The sequence below is a fragment of the Dreissena polymorpha genome, chromosome 9 (assembly GCF_020536995.1).
Source record: "Dreissena polymorpha isolate Duluth1 chromosome 9, UMN_Dpol_1.0, whole genome shotgun sequence".
In the NCBI taxonomy this organism is placed as follows: Eukaryota; Metazoa; Mollusca; class Bivalvia; order Myida; family Dreissenidae; genus Dreissena; species Dreissena polymorpha.
In genome coordinates, this window is record NC_068363.1 from 26,306,495 (window position 1) to 26,328,299 (window position 21,805).

The 21,805-nt window shown below is 35.4% G+C and overlaps 1 protein-coding gene across 7 annotated transcripts in view; it reads left to right on the forward strand.

Moving 5' to 3' along the window:
• LOC127843704 (epidermal growth factor receptor-like) overlaps nt 1–21,805 on the forward strand; it is a 308,235-nt gene that overhangs the window by 113,982 nt on the left and 172,448 nt on the right. For 2 of the 7 annotated variants that reach the window (XM_052373433.1, XM_052373432.1), the window contains exon 2: nt 18,204–18,674. The exons of 3 other annotated variants lie outside the window; for them this stretch is intronic. The gene's annotated coding sequence lies outside the window, so the exon portion shown is untranslated. Of the gene's footprint in view, nt 1–676; nt 915–18,203; nt 18,675–21,805 lie in introns of those variants that run through there. 2 more of the 7 variants (XM_052373435.1, XM_052373434.1) reach the window with 2 other exon arrangements.

Sequence of the window (21,805 nt, forward strand, 5' to 3'; positions counted from 1 at the left end):
ATATATGCTTCATACCAATCAAACTTATATAATATAAAGCATAACCGCTTAATATAAAAGGTCATGAATTAGTAAACTATTAGGCAGTGAGTAACAAATACAGAAATAGAAATTAAGAATGCTTGTGACCAGAGGCCAGTAGATTTTGCAAACAAGCAGGTCAAGTTCAAAAGTTTTTAGTTCAGCTGAGCAACTAGATTTTTTTCAAAGTCCAATCCAAAATTGTGTAATTTATTATGAATACCCCCTTGGGTGCTGCATTCTGAAGTAATAATCTATTAATTAGGTCAATGAAATCACCTTTATCTGATCTGTTTTAGCCTGCACATTTTGTTGGTCCTTAGGGTTCCTAACTCTTTGTCCCAAATATAAGATCTGATTAAGATATGGGCAACCAAAAGTAACAGCTTGTTTCTATCCCTGAAAAAGCAAGGATTTTGCATTTTGTATTTTTTTGTTCAGCATTCCTTAATTTTCAGGTTTTGCGGAAGAGCAAAGTTTATATTTGGCAGATAATGTCCTATCAGACGTCATCAACATTTTACATGAAGAGAAACAGAACAATTTTGTTGTTCTGCTAATTGGTTTAAACAAACACCTCTGTATATATCTTTAAGTGTATATACCTTTAAGTGTATTAACCCAGTTTAAAATTTAAATTTGGAAAATGTCTACCCCATACTGTAGATAGGTGTACTCAATTTGTCCTTAGATTAAGCTAGGTACTGATATCATTTTCGGTTAATATTTCAGCCATATTTGTTTATCATTTTTGCATTCATAAAAAAGGGATTGGATATCAAGTTTAATCATGAGGTAAACATAATGAGGAGTTATGATGGTGGTGTAGTTTGTATATTAATGTTTTGATGAGGGAATATGGATTAAGAATGTGTTGTTATGAAATGTATAAGGTCAGTAAATGTGTACTTTAATTCCAGTTTTAAAACCTGTATTCTTATTATTGACATGATAAATTCATAGGCTATCTTTAATAGCTGAAGGATTTTAACCTGTAATAGACTAGTGTATTATCGTCTGATTTCATACATATCAGCACTAAAAACCGTCTTCAAAAATGTTTGTAAAACTACGAAATATTTTCCCAATACAGCTATTTTTACCCTTCTTTATAAATTACCAGAAAACGGTACTTTCTCTTTCCAATTGCTGTCAAAACAATACATTTAGTTATCAGTTTTAAAATACTTGGGATAAAAAAATAAAATACACAAATTTCCCAATATGAAGATTTTCATAACGCAAATTTTCCCAATTTACAGGTTTTTTTAACACAATTTTCATAATGGGCTGGTAGCTGGTACTTTTCCCCTCAAACAGGCAAAAAATATCACTTATATGTGACTTATAAGATCAAATGCCCTCTTTGGTGTTGAGGCTGTCAGTGTTTGCTTACGTAACAAGAAGTCCGGAGTAGAATTCCACCATAGTAAACATATTTTTAATTCCCATCTTTAGGCTAGTAATTCGTTCCTGATCTGTGTAGGTAACATATAAACGTGACAATATGATGTGATTATGTACTATCTATTGTCCTCAAATGTATAAACATGTATCTGCACAATCAAACTGTTATATTATGTGGAAACTACCAGTAGGTTATTCTGAATATAATTGCTTAGGTGAGCTATATGAACTGATCGATATTACAATAAAGGGCCTAATTACTTCCCTTTACAGACAATGGAATGGATGTTATTCATACTTGAAAGAAGTTTATTATATAAGAAACTTTTTTATAAGTTTATGCAACATTCCACTTGTTACATCTTATTTACTATCATTGATATATATATATATGTATTTATGTGTAAATATAATTATATACCAAAGAAGTCTTGGCTGTTTAATATTGGCTATCATGGATAGATGGCAATATGGAGATTATGCACGTCATTACATTTTGTTCCTACGTCAAGAATTCTGGTTGCTATGGCAACAAATTAAAAGATTATTTTTTTTTTACTGACAATGATGGAGTTTTACTGGTAGGGGACAATATTGCTTGGCATATCTCTTGTTGGTTATTGTTTTCTTTAAATGTTGATTTTAAATACTGAATACCATGGCAAAACAAATATGAAAAAAAGAACATATCAAAAAGCTGTAATACAGTCGTAAACCCAAAACTATATAGTTATTGAACAGAATGAACTTTATGAATCAGAGACTTTTGAAAGGTATAAGAAAAAAATACATTTTTTTTCTTTCCAATATTTTTATATTCATTTGTTTAGTAAATTTGGTTTACTTCTTGAAATTTTCAAAGTTTTAATTCAATTATAAATGATTTTTTATGAAGTTCGTTTCAAATATTGTATATAATGAAACTTATAAAAATAAACAATTTTGTGATGATGGCTATGCCGTATTATGTTTAAAGAAAATAATTGAAAAACATCTTGTCCCTATATATTCAAAACATATTTACAATTATTATAGGCAAAATTGCCCATTTATGAAACTGATTATAGGAATTAGACCAATTTATTAGTGTGATTATTCAAAATTGTGTTTGATTTTACCTTGTGTGGTTCTTTTCCTGCTATTGGCAAGGTATTGAAAATTGCTGTAATTATTTGATTTCAATGGCTTTTTATGGGACAAAAAACTTGGTGACATGTGGACACTTGCCTAACAGCTGTCTCAGTATGCATTGATTCTTTGTTACGGCACACGAGAGTTCTTATTGCATGTGTGCGTGCTGATTGACACATTCGGGATGTTGACATGGATTTAATATGGGTATTTTTTGTTATGCATTAAATCGACTTGTTCATATATTTTTTCTGTGTATGGAAAAATAATCATTAATATTTTTTTACAACAAAACTATTAAAAAAACAGCAATGGAATAGACGAAAATAACTATTATAGCAAGAAAGAAAGGTTGAATAAAAAAGTTAGCCTTCACCGAGACGTGATGCTAAAGCTACCTCACTGAAACTCCTCGACCACTTAGGCTTTTTATACATGTATTAAGGCGTGTTTTCAACGTTTTGTTTTTAATACATGTATGGGTATTTTCCAAATAATCTATAGATAAATGGTTAAAAATGCTTATTAAATTTCTCATTTCAATTTATATAATTTTAAACATTTTTCTTACTTAAGAAGTCTTACTTTGCTTTTTTTTAAACATACATTCTGTTTTGAATCTGAAATTTTTTATGAAAATTTTCATTTTGCAAAACTGTGTACAAGTTCATTTAAAGATGGAGGTTTAAGCAACTATAGGGTGTGTATGTCTGTGGTTCATGCTTGAGTGAATTAGCACAGAAGAATTATTCAAGTCCAACAAAAATAAATAGTGGTTACTTGACTGCATACTACCAGCCTTATGCCCCTTTAATATCCTTTGTAATCAACGGTATTAGACTTTTATTGGGAAAAATGATGAATTAATATTTAAAGGAATAGTTTTTGTTATTTGAAATAAGTATACATAATTTTTTTCTTTAGATGATATCGCGTTACAAAAGTATACACAGCTTTTAAATTGCCGTACAAGTATTAATTGAAGTACATTTCCATCAATTAGACTAGTCATGAAAACTTGTGGTGTTGGAATTGAATCACTGTTTTTAATAGGCTACATTGTATCTATTACCATGAAAAAAAATTTTGATAGCTGTATTTTTTAATCTGTCAGGGTACTCTTCAGAAAGTCATAATCATGGTATAATGCATACATTGTGGTAAAATCAGAATGATTAATTTGTTGTTGAAGGAAGACATGTAGGAGGTATGACATTTCACCACACTTTGAATGTTGGTAGATGGCTGTTTTGTTGAAATCAGGAGTGTCTGTACTCTGTAGTCACATAAAAATTTAATTGTCACAAATTTTTAGAAGCAGAATATAAATCTGCCAAGATTTTCAACATAAAAACTTCTTTAAATAGGAATATTGGCGTTGAGATTGCTATATCATAATTTAGCTCTATTTCTCCCAATAAAATATGGCCACAATCTGTTTTTATGATTGTGTTTATTCCCAGACCAATATAATTTAATAATACAATTTGATACCCCCTGATCAACAAGTTTGATCATTATTATTTTGTCATGATTCTGTTAACAAGCCTGACTAGAAATAATAGGGTCTTTGTGATGAACAGGATATGGTGTCAGAGTGTCTTGCAATGGGTGACTGGTGGACTGGATAGAATCTTATCCCTTTCCCTCTCAGAATCCAAGTAAAAATGGCAATATGCAAACAGCATAAAACCAGAACAGCCTGCAAGTAATTGGAGTAATTCACCTTCTGTTAAGGTTTTATGCTGTTTGCTGCTCAACCATATCTAAGGGTTGGAAATGAAGCCTTTAAAACTTAAACCTAGGAAGAAAGGTCTTTAATTAAATTTAATTTTCTAAGGGTCTACAAATGCGTCAAAATAAGATTTGACATTGTAAAGGGTTAACATGCATCTGGCCTTTTAATGGTACAGACAACTTTAGGGGTAAATAAAAAAATAAAAATAAAAGCTTATTTTTGGTTACATTTAAGTAAGAGTATTCTTGGTTTCAGCCAACTTATTTCAAAGCAAGTAATTTTGCTCTTCAAATGGAATTGTTGAAGTTAACCCATATTTAGGCTGTTTTATGGGTTCTGAAATAGAATTAAAATTTAAACTAATGAAGACTGAGATAGTGGCATGCAGACAACAAATGGCAGTAATAAATTTGATTAGAAAGTGAGAACTGCCAACCACTGGTTTGAAGCCAATTTTTCAGGAATCTTGGGAACAGATGCTAGTAGACTATCATTAGGAGGATTTCTTCATTGGCAATGTTGCAGTCCTTAAAGGGACACATTGACATGCTAGTAGACTGTTATTGGCAGGGATTCTTCATTGGCAATGATGAAGTCCTTAAAGGGACACATTCACATGCTTGTAGGCTCTTATTAGGAGGGCTTCTTCATTGGCAATGATGCAGTCCTTAAAGGGACACATTGACATGCTAGTAGGCTCTTATTAGAAGGGCACCTTCATTGGCAATGATGCAGTCCTTAAAGGGACACATTCACATGCTTGTAGTCTCTGATTAGAAGGGCTTCTTCATTGGCAATGATGCAGTCCTTAAAGGGACACATTAACATGCTTGTAGGCTCTTATTAGGGGGGCTTCTACATTGGCAATGATGCAGTCCTTAAAGGGACACATTGACATGCTAGTAGACTGTTATTAGTAGGGCTTCTTCATTGGTAATGATGCAGTCCTTAAAGGGACACATTGACATGCTTGTAGACTCTTATTAGGAGGGCTTCTTCATTGGCAATGATGAAGTCCTTAAAGGGACACATTCACATGCTTGTTGGCTCTTATTAGCAGGGTTTCTTCATTGGCAATGATGCAGTTCTTAAAGGGACACATTGACATGCTTGTAGACCCTTATTAGTAGGGCTTCTTCATTGGCAATGATGCAGTTCTTAAAGGGACACATTCACATGCTTGTAGACTCTTATTAGTAGGGCCTCTTCATTGGCAATGATGCAGTCCTTAAAGGGACACATTAACATGCTTGTAGGCTCTTATTAGAAGGGCACCTTCATTGGCAATGATGCAGTCCTTAAAGGGACACATTGACATGCTAGTAGACTGTTATTGGCAGGGATTCTTGATTGGCAATGATGCAGTCCTTAAAGGGACACATTAACATGCTTGTAGGCTCTTATTAGGAGGGCCTCTTCATTTGCAATGATGCAGTCCTTAACGGGACACATTAACATGCTTGTAGGCTCTTATTAGAAGGGCACCTTCATTGGCAATGATGCAGTCCTTAAAGGGACACATTAACATGCTTGTAGGCTCTTATTAGAAGGGCACCTTCAATGGCAATGATGCAGTCCTTAAAGGGACACATTAACATGCTTGTAGGCTCCTATTAGTAGGGCACCTTCAATGGCAATGATGCAGTCCTTAAAGGGACACATTGACATGCTAGTAGACTGTTATTGACAGGGCTTCTTCATTGGCAATGATGCAGTCCTTCAAGGGACACATTGACATGCTAGTAGACTGTTATTGGTAGGGCTTCTTCATTGGCAATGATGCAGACCTTAAAGGGACACATTGACATGCCTGTAGACTCTTATTAGTAGGGCCTCTTCATTGGCAATGATGCAGTCCTTAAAGGGACACATTCACATGCTTGTAGGCTCTTATTAGTAGGTCTTATACATTGGCAATGATGCAGTTCTTAAAGGGACACATTAACATGCTTGTAGACTCTTATTAGTAGGGATTCTTCATTTGCAATGATGCAGTCCTTAAAGGGACACATTCACATGCTTGTAGACCCTTATTAGTAGGTCTTATACATTGGCAATGATGCAGTTCTTAAAGGGACACATTGACATGCTTGTAGACTCTTATTAGTAGGGCTTCTTCATTGGCAATGATGCAGTCCTTAAAGGGACACATTGACATGCTAGACGACTGTTATTGGTAGGGCTTCTTCATTGGCAATGATGCAGTCCTTAACGGGACACATTGACATGCTTGTAGGCTCTTATTTGGAGGGCTTCTTCATTGGCAATGATGCAGTCCTTAAAGGGACACATTGACATGCTTGTAGACTCTTATTAGTAGGGCCTCTTCATTGGCAATGATGCAGTTCTTAAAGGGACACATTGACATGCTTGTAGACTCTTATTAGTAGGGCCTCTTCATTGGCAATGATGCAGTCCTTAAAGGGACACATTGACATGCTTGTAGACTCTTATTAGTAGGGCCTCTTCATTGGCAATGATGCAGTTCTTAAAGGGACACATTGACATGCTTGTAGACTCTTATTAGTAGGGCCTCTTCATTGGCAATGATGCAGTTCTTAAAGGGACACATTGACATGCTTGTAGACTCTTATTAGTAGGGCTTCTTCATTGGCAATGATGCAGTTCTTAAAGGGACACATTGACATGCTTGTAGACTCTTATTAGTAGGGCCTCTTCATTGGCAATGATGCAGTCCTTAAAGGGACACATTGACATGCTACTAGACTCTTATTTGTAGGGCTTCTTCATTGGCAATGATGCAGTCATTAAAGGGACACATTGACATGCTTGTAGACTCTTATTAGTAGGGCTTCTTCATTGGCAATGATGCAGTTCTTAAAGGGACACATTGACATGCTTGTAGACTCTTATTAGTAGGGCTTCTTCATTGGCAATGATGCAGTTCTTAAAGGGACACATTGACATGCTTGTAGACTCTTATTAGGAGGGCTTCTTCATTGGCAATGATGCACTTCTTAAAGGGACACATTGACATGCTACTAGACTCTTTTTAGTAGGGCTTCTTCATTGGCTTTGATGCAGTCCTTAAAGGGACACATTCACATGCTTGTAGACTCTTATTTGTAGGGCTTCTTCATTGGCAATGATGCAGTCCTTAAAGGGACACATTAACATGCTTGTAGACTCTTATTAGTAGGTCTTATACATTGGCAATGATGCAGTTCTTAAAGGGACACATTGACATGCTTGTAGACTCTTATTAGTAGGGCTTCTTCATTGGCTTTGATGCAGTCCTTAAAGGGACACATTCACATGCTTGTAGACTCTTATTAGTAGGGCTTCTTCATTGGCAATGATGCAGTTCTTAAAGGGACACATTAACATGCTTGTAGGCTCTTTTTAGTAGGGCTTCTTGATTGGCAATGATGCAGTCCTTAAAGGGACACATTCACATGCTTGTAGACCCTTATTAGTAGGTCTTATACATTGGCAATGATGCAGTTCTTAAAGGGACACATTGACATGCTTGTAGACTCTTATTAGTAGGGCTTCTTCATTGGCAATGATGCAGTTCTTAAAGGGACACATTGACATGCTAGACGACTGTTATTGGTAGGGCTTCTTCATTGGCAATGATGCAGTCCTTAACGGGACACATTGACATGCTTGTAGGCTCTTATTAGGAGGGCTTCTTCATTGGCAATGATGCAGTCCTTAAAGGGACACATTGACATGCTTGTAGACTCTTATTAGTAGGGCCTCTTCATTGGCAATGATGCAGTTCTTAAAGGGACACATTGACATGCTTGTAGACTCTTATTAGTAGGGCCTCTTCATTGGCAATGATGCAGTCCTTAAAGGGACACATTGACATGCTTGTAGACTCTTATTAGTAGGGCCTCTTCATTGGCAATGATGCAGTTCTTAAAGGGACACATTGACATGCTTGTAGACTCTTATTAGTAGGGCTTCTTCATTGGCAATGATGCAGTTCTTAAAGGGACACATTGACATGCTTGTAGACTCTTATTAGTAGGGCCTCTTCATTGGCAATGATGCAGTCCTTAAAGGGACACATTGACATGCTACTAGACTCTTATTTGTAGGGCTTCTTCATTGGCAATGATGCAGTCATTAAAGGGACACATTGACATGCTTGTAGACTCTTATTAGTAGGGCTTCTTCATTGGCAATGATGCAGTTCTTAAAGGGACACATTGACATGCTTGTAGACTCTTATTAGTAGGGCTTCTTCATTGGCAATGATGCAGTTCTTAAAGGGACACATTGACATGCTTGTAGACTCTTATTAGGAGGGCTTCTTCATTGGCAATGATGCAGTTCTTAAAGGGACACATTGACATGCTACTAGACTCTTTTTAGTAGGGCTTCTTCATTGGCTTTGATGCAGTCCTTAAAGGGACACATTCACATGCTTGTAGACTCTTATTAGTAGGGCACCTTCAATGGCAATGATGCAGTTCTTAAAGGGACACATTGACATGCTTGTAGACTCTTATTAGTAGGTCTTATACATTGGCAATGATGCAGTTCTTAAAGGGACACATTGACATGCTTGTAGACTCTTATTAGTAGGGCTTCTTCATTGGCTTTGATGCAGTCCTTAAAGGGACACATTCACATGCTTGTAGACTCTTATTAGTAGGGCTTCTTCATTGGCAATGATGCAGTTCTTAAAGGGACACATTGACATGCTACTAGACTCTTATTTGTAGGGCCTCTTCATTGGCAATGATGCAGTCCTTAAAGGGACACATTGACATGCTACTAGACTCTTATTTGTAGGGCTTCTTCATTGGCAATGATGCAGTCATTAAAGGGACACATTGACATGCTTGTAGACTCTTATTAGTAGGGCTTCTTCATTGGCAATGATGCAGTTCTTAAAGGGACACATTGACATGCTTGTAGACTCTTATTAGTAGGGCCTCTTCATTGGCAATGATGCAGTTCTTAAAGGGACACATTGACATGCTTGTAGACTCTTATTAGTAGGGATTCTTCATTTGCAATGATGCAGTCCTTAAAGGGACACATTCACATGCTTGTAGACTCTTATTAGTAGGGCTTCTTCATTGGCAATGATGCAGTTCTTAAAGGGACACATTGACATGCTTGTAGACTCTTATTAGTAGGGCCTCTTCATTGGCAATGATGCAGTCCTTAAAGGGACACATTGACATGCTACTAGACTCTTATTTGTAGGGCTTCTTCATTGGCAATGATGCAGTCCTTAAAGGGACACATTGACATGCTTGTAGACTCTTATTAGTAGGGCTTCTTCATTGGCAATGATGCAGTCCTTAAAGGGACACATTCACATGCTTGTAGACCCTTATTAGTAGGGCCTCTTCATTGGCAATGATGCAGTCCTTAAAGGGACACATTGACATGCTAGTAGACTCTTATTTGTAGGGCCTCTTCATTTGCATTGATTCAGTTCCTATTTCATGGGTTGAGCTCAGATACAAATTACCTTTCTAGAAAAAAACACTTAAAAAGTAAGAAAACAGATTCTGCTTATTGTCTGCTTAAAAGCAGTGTGACTTCGTAAGCCTTGGACTAAGTAAGCTTGAATTTTTGTATTATAACCTGACAGCATACGAATTGAGGGTTGAAATTGTTGTATGTGCTAACAATTTTGCTATCAGTTAAAATAGCTTCCCTCTTAACCCTTGACATGTATGAATCTGATCATCCTGCCGCCTAAATGAAACTAAGCATCTTGAGATTTACAATTGAGGATGCAGGTGTTTTGGGGTTGTGCTTGTTTGGATTAAGTATTGTGCTGTTTGACTACTTTATAGTTATGATGATTTTTTATGCCCCCCTTCGAAGAAGAGGGGGTATATTGCTTTGCTCATGTAGGTCTGTCGGTCGGTCTGTCAGTCGGTCTGTCGGTCCGTCCGTCCACCAGGTGGTTGTCAGACGATAACCCAAGAACGCTTGGGCCTAGGATCATGAAACTGCATAGGTACATTGATCATGACTCGCAGATGACCCCTTTTTATTTTGAGGTCACTAGGTCAAAGGTCAAGGTCACGGTGACCAGAAATAGTAAAATGGTTTTTGAATGATAACTCAAGAACGCATACGCCTAGGATCATGAAACTTCATGGGTAGATTGATCATGACTGGCAGATGACCCCTATTGATTTTGAGGTCACTAGGTCAAAGGTCAAGGTCACGGTGACCCAAAATAGTAAAATGGTTTCCGGATGATAACTCAAGAACGCATACGCCTAGGATCATGAAACTTCATGGGTAGATTGATCATGACTCGCAGATGACCCCTATTGATTTTGAGGTCACAAGGTCAAAGGTCAAGGTCACGGTGACCCGAAATAGTAAAATGGTTTTCGGATGATTACTCAAGAACGCATACGCCTAGGATCATGAAACTTCATGGGTAGATTGATCATGACTTGCAGATTACCCCTATTGATTTTGAGGTCACAAGGTCAAAGGTCAAGGTCACGGTGACCCGAAATAGTAAAATGATTTTCGGATGATAACTCAAGAACGCTTTTGCCTAGGATCATGACACTTCATAGGTACATTGATCGTGACCCGCAGATGACCCCTATTGATTTTCAGGTCACTAGGTCAAAGGTCAAGGTCACAGTGACAATAATCGTATTCACACAATGGCTGCCACTACAACGGACAGCCCATATGGGGGGCATGCATGTTTTACAAACAGCCCTTGTTTAAATCATTGGATTTCACACAATTTAAATGATAGTAATACAATGCACTCATTTCAGACAGAAATATAAATGTTTTTTATGGAAACACAATCAATCAATAGGCAAAGTCTTCATTTGCCATCGTCCGCCAAAGGTGAAGGATAAAGTTTTGGCGTTGTCCATCTTTGAGTCCGTCCATCTGTCCGTGGTGTGTCACAAACGTTTTAGGGCTGTTTCTCAGAAACTATACAAGATGTCAACATGACACTTCAAGGCTAATAGATATTCATTAGGAGAAGGCAGGGATGTCTAAACAACTAATTTGCTTGTTTGTTAAATAAGTCCATAGGTGTTTTAAACCCTGAATCACATGTTGACTATCCCATAATAATACACATGGCATAATTATATTACAGAATCAGATTTAAGTCATTTATATGGAATTATGACTAAATTAGTATAAAAGGCTGGGCTTAACATGGGATTCTGCTATTTATCTAATAATGATGTGCTCATGTAAAGTAAGATTATGGATGATGTTGACATTTGATATAGCCAATCTGATATGCCAGATAATTAAAGTTTATTATTTTGGTACTCATGATCTGTTTATTAAGCTATACATTTGGCAAAGGCTTATAAATAATGTACATTATAATTAAGATTATTCAGATTAAAATAGTGTTATCAGTCTTATTTTAATGTAGGATTTACCTTACAATGCAAATCTATTAATTAGCTTATATTGATTCAGTGGAGTACTTAATGATGGTGCATAACAAACACATGCACAATTATTATATTACCTGTTTTGTTTTCAGTACAGCCTCCGAGTAACTTGCAGTCTGTTTAGGTTGTATGATGTTTGTTGCGCATCAGTATCTAAGGGCTGAAGATAGGTTTTAAAGTTTATTTGATTTTATAGTACTGCATGCATGTCAAAATGTATAATGGATGAAGTGTTAAATGCAGATATTTTGTAACTATTGTTAGTTCTGATTCCAACAGCTGCTGTTCAATTCACACACTATGCCATCAAATCTTGGATCAGCCCACTCCCATACCCAATATAACTCTTTGCTGTCACTGCACATCAGTGTTTTAGTCCAGATAATTGGGAGTAAAAATTGATACTGGACATTTAGGACTAGCCAAGATCTTGTGTTCCCACTCAGGATTGTCTCAGAGCTGTGCATTTAGTGATTTGGAGATTTGGCTCATCTTGCATAGCATGCTTCTGTGTGGTGAACATTGTCAGGCCTTGTGATTAATGTATGATAATATTATTATGTTCTAAGTTGTGGCACTATCTCTTAATTAATTGTTGTAAATGTTATGAATACTAATTGAATGCATAGTTTAGTAGCTGAGGGATTGAGTGAGTGATTATGTGCTTGCTAAGATGGTTTCATTGAGAACACAGTTGATGTTTCTATTATGTTCTATTTAACCTCTTTTAACTCATATTTAATATATAAAAAGAAACTGTTTAAATGTGATAATATGGACTATTTGTAATAAAATAACAAAAAGCACATATTTCATCAAATATTGTCATTGCTTATTCCAACAGCTACTGTTCTTTCACACATGGTGCCATCAAATCTTGGATCAGCCCACTCCCATATCCAATATAACTCGTTGCTGTCACTGCACATCAGTGTTTTAGTGGGGATAATTGGGAGTAAAAACTGATACTGGACATTTAGGACTAGCCAGGATCTTGTGTTCCCACTCAGGATTGTCTGAGAGCTGTGCATTTGGTGATTTGGAATTTGGCTCATCTTGCATAGCATGCTTCTGTGTGGTGAACATTGTCAGGCCTTGTGATTACTTTGGTAAGCATTTTGAGACAAAAATGTTGCACTGTTTGTTAGTTAATTGTTATAAATGTAACAAACAATTGGTGAATTTATTGTTGCTGATTACGTGAGTGATGCTGTGCTCCCGGAGACTCTTATCTTTGGAAAAATGTAGATTTTTAACCAGGTTTTCCGAAGGAAAAAACTGGTTATTAGATTGGCGAATGCGGGCGGGCTGGCTGGCTGGCGGGCTGGCTGGCTGGCGGGCTGGCTGGCTGGCTGGCGGGCTGGCGGAATAAGCTTGTCCGGGCCATAACTATGTCGTTCATTGTCAGATTTTAAAATCATTTGGCACATTTGTTCACCATCATTGGACGGTGTGTCGCCCGAAATAATTACGTCGATATCTCCAAGGTCAAGGTCACACTTTGAGTTCAAAGGTCAAAAATGGCCATAAATGAGCTTGTCCGAGCCATAACTATGTCGTTCATCGTCAGATTTTAAAATCATTTGGCACATTTGTTCACCATCATTGGACGGTGTGTCGCGCAAAATAATTACGTCGATATCTCCAAGGTCAAGGTCACACTTTGAGTTCAAAGGTCAAAAATGGCCATAAATGAGCTTGTCCTGGCCATAACTATGTCATTCATTGTGAGATTTTAAAATCATTTGGCACATTTGATCACCATCATGGGACGGTGTGTCCCACGAAAGAATCACGTCAATATCTCCAATGTCAAGGTCGCCACGACTAAAAATAGATTTAAAAAAAAAAAAAAACTTACAAAGGGGGTTAATTTTTTTTGGTCATTTCAAAAGTTCAGTTTGAGTTTTCTCCCTTTATCAGATTTTTTTTTCACAATGAAAACCTGGTTTTGTGACAATTTTGTCCCTTGTTTCATATATTTTTCAAAATATTGTACTCAATCATTTATTTCTTTAAACTCCTTTCCAATCCCTAATAAGCAAATTTTAAAAGTATTAAAATGATGGTATGAAATATTTGTAACAGAGTAACAAAAAAGCAGATATTTCATCAAATATTGTCATTGCTGATTCCAACAGCTACTGTTCTTTCACACACTGTGCCATTAAATCTATGATCAGCCCACTCCCATATCCAATATAACTCTTTGCTGTCACTGCACATCAGTGTTTTAGTGGGGATAATTGGGAGTAAAAACTGATACTGGACATTTAGGACTAGCCAGGATCTTGTGTTCCCACTCAGGATTGTCTCAGAGCTGTGCATTTGGTGATTTGGAATTTGGCTCATCTTGCATAGCATGCTTCAGTGTGATGAACATTGTCAGGCCTTGTGATTACTTTGGTAAGCATTTTGAGACAAAAATGTTGCACTGTTTGTTAGTTAATTGTTATAACAATTGGTGAATTTATTGTTGCTGATTGAGTGAGTGATGCTGTGCTCCCGGAGACTCTTATCTTGGGAAAAATGTAGATTTTTTCATATATTTTTCAAAATATTGTACTCAATCATTTATTTCTTTAAACTCCTTTCCAATCCCTAATAAGCAAATTTTAAAAGTATTAAAATGATGGTATGAAATATTTGTAACAGAGTAACAAAAAAGCAGATATTTCATCAAATATTGTCATTGCTGATTCCAACAGCTACTGTTCTTTCACACACTGTGCCATTAAATCTATGATCAGCCCACTCCCATATCCAATATAACTCTTTGCTGTCACTGCACATCAGTGTTTTAGTGGGGATAATTGGGAGTAAAAACTGATACTGGACATTTAGGACTAGCCAGGATCTTGTGTTCCCACTCAGGATTGTCTCAGAGCTGTGCATTTGGTGATTTGGAATTTGGCTCATCTTGAATTGCATGCTTCTGTGGGGTGAACATTGTCATGCCCTGATTACTTTGGTAAGCATTTTGAGACAAAAATGTTGCACTGTTTGTTAGGTAATTGTTATAAATGTAATAAATAATTGGTGAATTAACTGTACATTAGCTGATTGAGTGAGTGATTCTGTGCTCGCTGAGACTGTTACCTTGGTAACAAAAAATGATTTTTCCATAATTTTTTTATTTTTGTATCAAAACTTGAAACAGTTATGATATTTTCTAAAGGCATGTCAATAAGGTAATATTTATTAATTTAGTATGCTTTGTTCTTTTTATTGTTTTATATTTAATTTTTTTTATTTCAGTACTTGTTTGCTAAACCTTTTCCATATTTATGAAAGTTCACGTCTTTTGAATATGCAGGCAAAGTAACATAAAAAGTTCTTCAGCTTGTAAAATGTACTGCAATTAGGGTAAAAACTTTTCCATAAGTCTATGATTATGTACACTACATTCAACATTCTTACATTTATTTTTTCCCATCATTAGGTTTTCCATTTGTCTATATTTAAATCCATTTGTCTATATTTAAATAATTGTTTGTGAAATCTAGAAGTGATGCTATTGAAACCTTTACTCCTTCCTCATGATTTTTCTTCCTGCTCTAGATAATACTAATGCATAGGTTGCAGTAAGACTTTAGACTACTCAATGTTATCTAATATTTTACTGGTACATATCAAACAGTTACACAAGAGAGATCTATCAGTTTGTAATTGGACCAGATTCAGGTTGACAATCAGTAATAATGTCTTTTAATGATATTGGTGTCATCATTTCTTAAAACACCAATTTGTTTGTTTTTGTTTTGCCTTTAGGCCACAACAAATTGATTATGTGTTCTACAGATTTCAGTCAACCAGAAATTGAGCAAGCGAGCGAAAAAAAATTTTTTTTATTTTTATTCCATTTTTTTTAAATCAAAAGTGAGCGAAAAGCGAAAAAAAAAAAAAAAAAATATTGTTTATATAAATTGATACTATATTTAAACATAGCAAATAATATTGGTTTTATTTGAGTGCAAAATAGACTAGTATACATTCTAGTATAATGACTAGTACTATTATATATATTTATAACAATAGAAGTACAGCAACAAGAGGGAACAATTTTTTAATCAAAACAATTTAAACAAGCAAATTTGTTGAATTGATATCCCCCGCCAATATACTTCTGGACACAAAAGTTTTCTGGACAGATGCGCAACGCCAATGTGCATCATCCCCTTATCCATATATATATATATATATATATATATATATATATATATATATATATACTCATACCAAGTTTCAATGAAATCCGTCAAAGCACTTCCAAGATATGGCTCGGGACACACACAAAAAAGCATTTTTTTTTAAGATACAAAGGGCCATAACTCCGTTCTTATCCAATGGTGTACAATGCCATTTTGTTTTACGTGCTTCATCCTCTTATCCATATATATATATATATATATATATATATATATATATATATATATATATATATATATATATATATATATATATATATATATATACTCATACCAAGTTTCAATGAAATCCGCCAAAGCACTTCCAAGATATGGCTCCGGACACAAAAAAGCATTATTTCAGGATACAAAAGGCCATAACTCCGTTATTAACAGATGGTGTACAATGCCACTTATATACTCATACCAAGTTTCAATGAAATCCGCCAAAGCATTTCCAAGATATGGCTCCAGACACAAAAGTGCCAGACGGAAAGATGGATGTATGGAGAGACGGACAACAACAAAACAATATACCTCCACCTATGGCGGGGGATAAAAAACAACATACTTTTCCAAGAAACATGCAATAACGAATGACTAGAATCAGCTTAAATCTTAAGGCGAAACAAATGAAATCTGTATAAATAGAAGTAAAACTGGTAAAGACTAAACACTTATATTTTTAAAGTTAAAGCATTTGCTGTTTAACCCAGTTCATGATTTTTCATGTTCAATCCCAACATGTCAACACTAATACATCATATGAACATAATTTTGCTTTGGTATCATTTTCAAATCATAACAAAGTAGGAATAGTTGTAGGCCTGAAGTTCACCTGACTTTTTGCTTTTTAACAAACTTTTTCGCGTCCCAAGTTTTTGCCTCTTTTCTAGAATGTCGACAAGACACAAATTGGTCTGACTATGGAGTATTTTGAATACAAATTTGCAACATATTCATCTCTGTCATCTTACAAACTGTCAGGAGTTCCACAGTGGATGCACACTGGCGGTAGGTAATGCGGACACTTGGCGGAGTAATAAGCTGTTGCCACCTCAGAGTTGCAGGTCATGCATCTCCAAACATACAGGCCAGGTGCATCTACTAACTGATCTCCACAGATATACGACTGGCATGTCTTGATGATCTGCAAGAATTCCTTCTGCAAGAAAGTGAAATGTTATGGACCTTTTTCACAAAATTGACAGTTATCATACATTTGAAAGCATCAGGCTCAATGTTAATACTAGAATTATTGTTTATAGTAAACTCAACAACTTTTTTGTCCAATTCCACTGCGACACTAAGTTGCATGTTGATGTTCAACATTCTTATTTTATCACTACCATTTAGTTTACCACAAATTTTCACCGCATTGACTCATTCTGGTGATATTTCGCATCCCGATTCAGATGCTGCTGCGAGGAACAAAGCATGGAAATCATCAGTAATGCGATGATTGATAGCAACTGGCGGAACAATTACATTTCCATTAACATCTTTCGCGGACACGAGGCAGACAGAGACGCCGCCATTCTTTTACCATAAATCAATCAATATCGGAAAGCGTAATAACAGTCTATATTGTAAAATACCTAGGCTAAATTAAACTAAATCATTGAACGAATATGTGCGGAGCACAAATTGTTGCTGCGGGCGCAAAATAAAAATAAAAATATTTTCGTTTTGTTTTAAGATTTTTAGGTGCAGGAAATCCATCGAACATTTAATCAATTTGTTGTGGCCTTAACATAATATACAAGTCAGGGAGACATATAATATATATGTAAATAATGGCGCTCAAGCAGAATAAGTCCCACCACTGTTCCCCATCACTGTAGTGGGGGACATATTGTTTTCACCCTGTCTGTTGGTTTGTTGGTTGCTGTTTTTTTGTGCAAACTCTAATATTTGCCATAAATATTGCGATATTGAAGATAGCAACTTGATATATGGCATGCATGTGTATCTCATGGAGCTGCACATTTTTAGTGGTAAAAGGTCAAGGTCATCCTTCAAGGTCAAAGGTAAAAAAAAAATTCAAAGCGGCGCAGAAGGGGACATAGTGTTTCTGACAAACACATTTCTTGTTATATTTAGAATATTTCTTACAGAAATTCCTTTAAGCAAACAGCGCAGACCCAGATGAGACACCGCATCATGCGGCGTATAATCTGGGTCGACGTCGTTTGCCAAGGCCTTTTTTCCAGACGCCAGGCATAAATGGTTTAATAAAATGACCTACACCCTTATGTCCCAGCAAGGTGTTTGAATTAGGTTAACAATTTTGTTTTTATTTGCTTCATTTTTCAGGAGGAGTACAATGGAACTGGAGTAAGCCAGCTAGGAATATCCAGAGTGAAAGAGTAGGAGGTTTTATCAGTAAATTCGGGTGAGGCACAAGTACCTAAACAACAACATTTTACTGCGCCTCTGTCAGAAAGAGTGTGGTACAGGGTCTGTTGTACTGAAATATTGACAACAATAGGCGCCTAGTTGGATACATGGATATGTGAAGGGATGCCAGGATGCACAATAATATGACATATACATATCAGTGTGACTCAAAACACGTTCTGATATGTTTAATAAACAATCCACAGTGAAAATGCAATTGGTTTAATATCTAGTGGAAATCTGCAACATTTGCACATTATTTTGAAAAGAAAACAAGTTATATTTTGCAAACTCTGATTCCATATTGTGTGTCTGAAGATTTTTGCTACTCTAATTCAACTCTGGATTAATTTAACATTTTGGATTTAAGCTGCTAAAGCTGCAACTGTAAGTATCTTATACTATTATAACTGTCTTCTGTGCACTTAAAACCTTTATTTTATTCATTGGGAGTGTATATTGCTGATAGTTGTCATGATTTTCATGACAGTCTTATAAGAATGCATGGTGACAGCTTAGATTATTTAGATTTTGGAACCTTAAAAGCTTGGTTCTGTTGTCATTATAAGTTACCTAGAAGAAAGATATTGTGAGGTTTTTGTGCCAAACAAGTGTAACAGCATACAACCTTGTCTGACATTTTTGCATATGCACTTTCTTTTCAGGCTTCTAATGGACTCATTTACGAGGAAAATAACTTAAATATCATATTATATAATTTGAAATATAATGATTTAAAAAAATGTATAGTTTTGAAAAATGCTAGCAATACATTTTATAGTTGAATAATATTATTATTTAAAGATAATCTAAAAAACCTGGATGTTTATGACTAAGACTTAGAGGTTTTCTCTTAAAAATGCTTTTAAATGATGAGTCCTGTATTTGAAAGGCCATTAATATATAATTGTCATAGTCTGTTTTTGTAGAATCATGATAATATGCATATAGGTCATGACAAGTACATTTAACTCTTTCAGTGCTGGAACCGAATTTCAAAGGCCTTTGCAAACAGTTTGGATCCAGATGAGACGCCACAGAACGTGGCGTCTCATCAGGATCCAAGCTGTTTGCTATTCTGATAGTATTCTCTTTGAAAAAAATCGAAGAAATTGCTAATTTTATAAATTCAGCAGACAACATTTTAGCAGACAACAAATTTCCCAGCATGCAAAGGGATATATAATTGTTATAGTCTGTTTTTGTAGAATCATTATAATATGCATAGGTCATGACAAGTACATTTAAAACCTCTCATTGATGTTTTAGTGGCTAAAATGGTCAGAGGATCCTGAAAATAAAAGCCAAACATACCATATTTAACAAAAAGACAAATGTTAAAGGGGCCTTTTCACAGATTTTGGCATTTTTTAACTTATTCATTAAATGCTTTATATTGATAAATGTAAACATTGGATCGTAAAAGCTCCAGTAAAAAATCAAGAATAAAATTAAAAAAAGGAAAAGAACATTGCCCGGAGCAGGTTTCGAACCAGTGACCCCTGGAGTCCTGCCAGAGTCCTGAAGTAAAAACGCTTTAGCCTACTGAGCTATTCCGCCGAGTACACGTTCTATGTATTTTATACCTTATATAAGCAATCATCGTAGTTTCACAAAATTTAACGACAAAAACAGAACTCTCCAAATTATTCAATCGTTTCGCGTTGCAACGCTTTATAATTTTTAGGTTTTAAAATCGTCAAAAGATGCATATAATGGCTATATTAGACCATGGTAAATGTTCAGTATTACTGTTTCCTCACAAATATTATAACTAAAACGAAAATTTGTGAATCTGAAACAACTTTTTTCAATTTTGTCAATTTACCAAAGCGTGAAAAGATCCCTTTAAGCTACATAACATTCTGGGACTCATGTAATGGACCAATGTTTATTGTCCACTGATATGATTAACAATTAAACAACTCTGACATTTTCATTTCATAAGACAATACGAAGGTTAGGCAAAAAAAGGTCCATTTCAGGTCTTGGGGATAAACACAGGGTGGGTAGGTAGGGATTTTTTTTTTATTCGGGAGACACGGTCGGGTGACCGGAAACAGACTTTTTTTTTGAGCAATGGCAAAACAGCAAGTACATTGAATTGTATCTGTGTAAATTTGAATGGTGAAGTCGTAAAAAAAAAAATGTTTATATATCCAAAATATTATATGACACAGTATTATAGGAATTTTTAATGTTTATTTAAGGAATAATAATAGTCTGCGGGCTTTTTAGCAAACCTTTTGTGATCGCCTTTTGTCCGTCATCTTTTGTGCAGCTTTACTTTTTTTGCCTTGTTAACACACTTAAGAGCCCACATTTAATCATGAAACTTGGTCAGAACATTTGTTCTAATGATATCTAGCGCTGCACAGAACAGATCAGTTTCCTAATGTCTCAGGTGAGCCACTTTGGACCTTTCAGGCCTTCTTATTTCTTGATTTGGGGAATGGGCCTGGGCCGTCATTTCCGGTAAAAAATTACCAACTAAACTGAAACAGGGGAAGAATTTTCTCAAAGTAAGCTTTACATTTAGGGAAATTTGCATTATTTTAAAGAAATTCTCTTAGGGGAAGGGCCCTTTCTTTTGGGGGAAGGGACCTATAGAAGGCCCTTGCTAAAGGAGGAAAACACTATAAACATTTCGGGGGGGGGGGGGGGGGGTAGACTTAAAGATAGCACCAGTGTGCAGCTATTTATACTTAGTGATTCATCTAAGCATGAATTCATCACATAACATGCTTTACAATTTGGCTGGAATGAAAATGAAAGAGGCACAGTGTAGCATCTGGCAGTTATTGCATGTAAACAAAAGTTATTCTATGAACAAGTTTAAAAACATGCACTGTTTTCAAGTAGGATACAATTATATTAAAAGAGCACTCAATTTAAATGTAGCAGATTTTAGGATTATACAGTTTGAATCTTATGTCATATATTTATATAAGACCACCATCTCTATCAACACCATCACTGTTCTTACCATCATCATCCTCATTCTCAGAACTACCAACAGCATCTTCATCATTGTTATTGTCATCAAAAACACTACTTGTCACCATTAACACAATCATCATCAATTGTCATCTGTATTCTCATCAAACTAAATACAATTAAAACAATCATAGTTACTTTGATTGTCCTTCTTATGATCAATCATAATTCATGATGTTAATTGTTACATTGTTAAAAGATGCTCATTTTGTTACATAATTTCAGTAATTATGGAGAGAGACTGAATGAAATTTTCTGAGAGACAATTTAAAAGCCAAATTGTAAGAACAGTCTATTTTGGAATGAAAGCTGATGAATCATTAACTGTGCAAAGATTTTAGTGAAAAAAGTTTTTTGGGTAATAATTATTAATACCAAATTTGCAATCACAAGTTGAAGTTGTCTTGAAAAAAAAAATGCAATTGCTTCTAACTGTGTTTCTGTGCATGAATGGAAGAATGAGAAGTTTATAGAGCTTTCAATGGAACTGACGTCAGTTTCAAGACAATGTGGCCACTTTA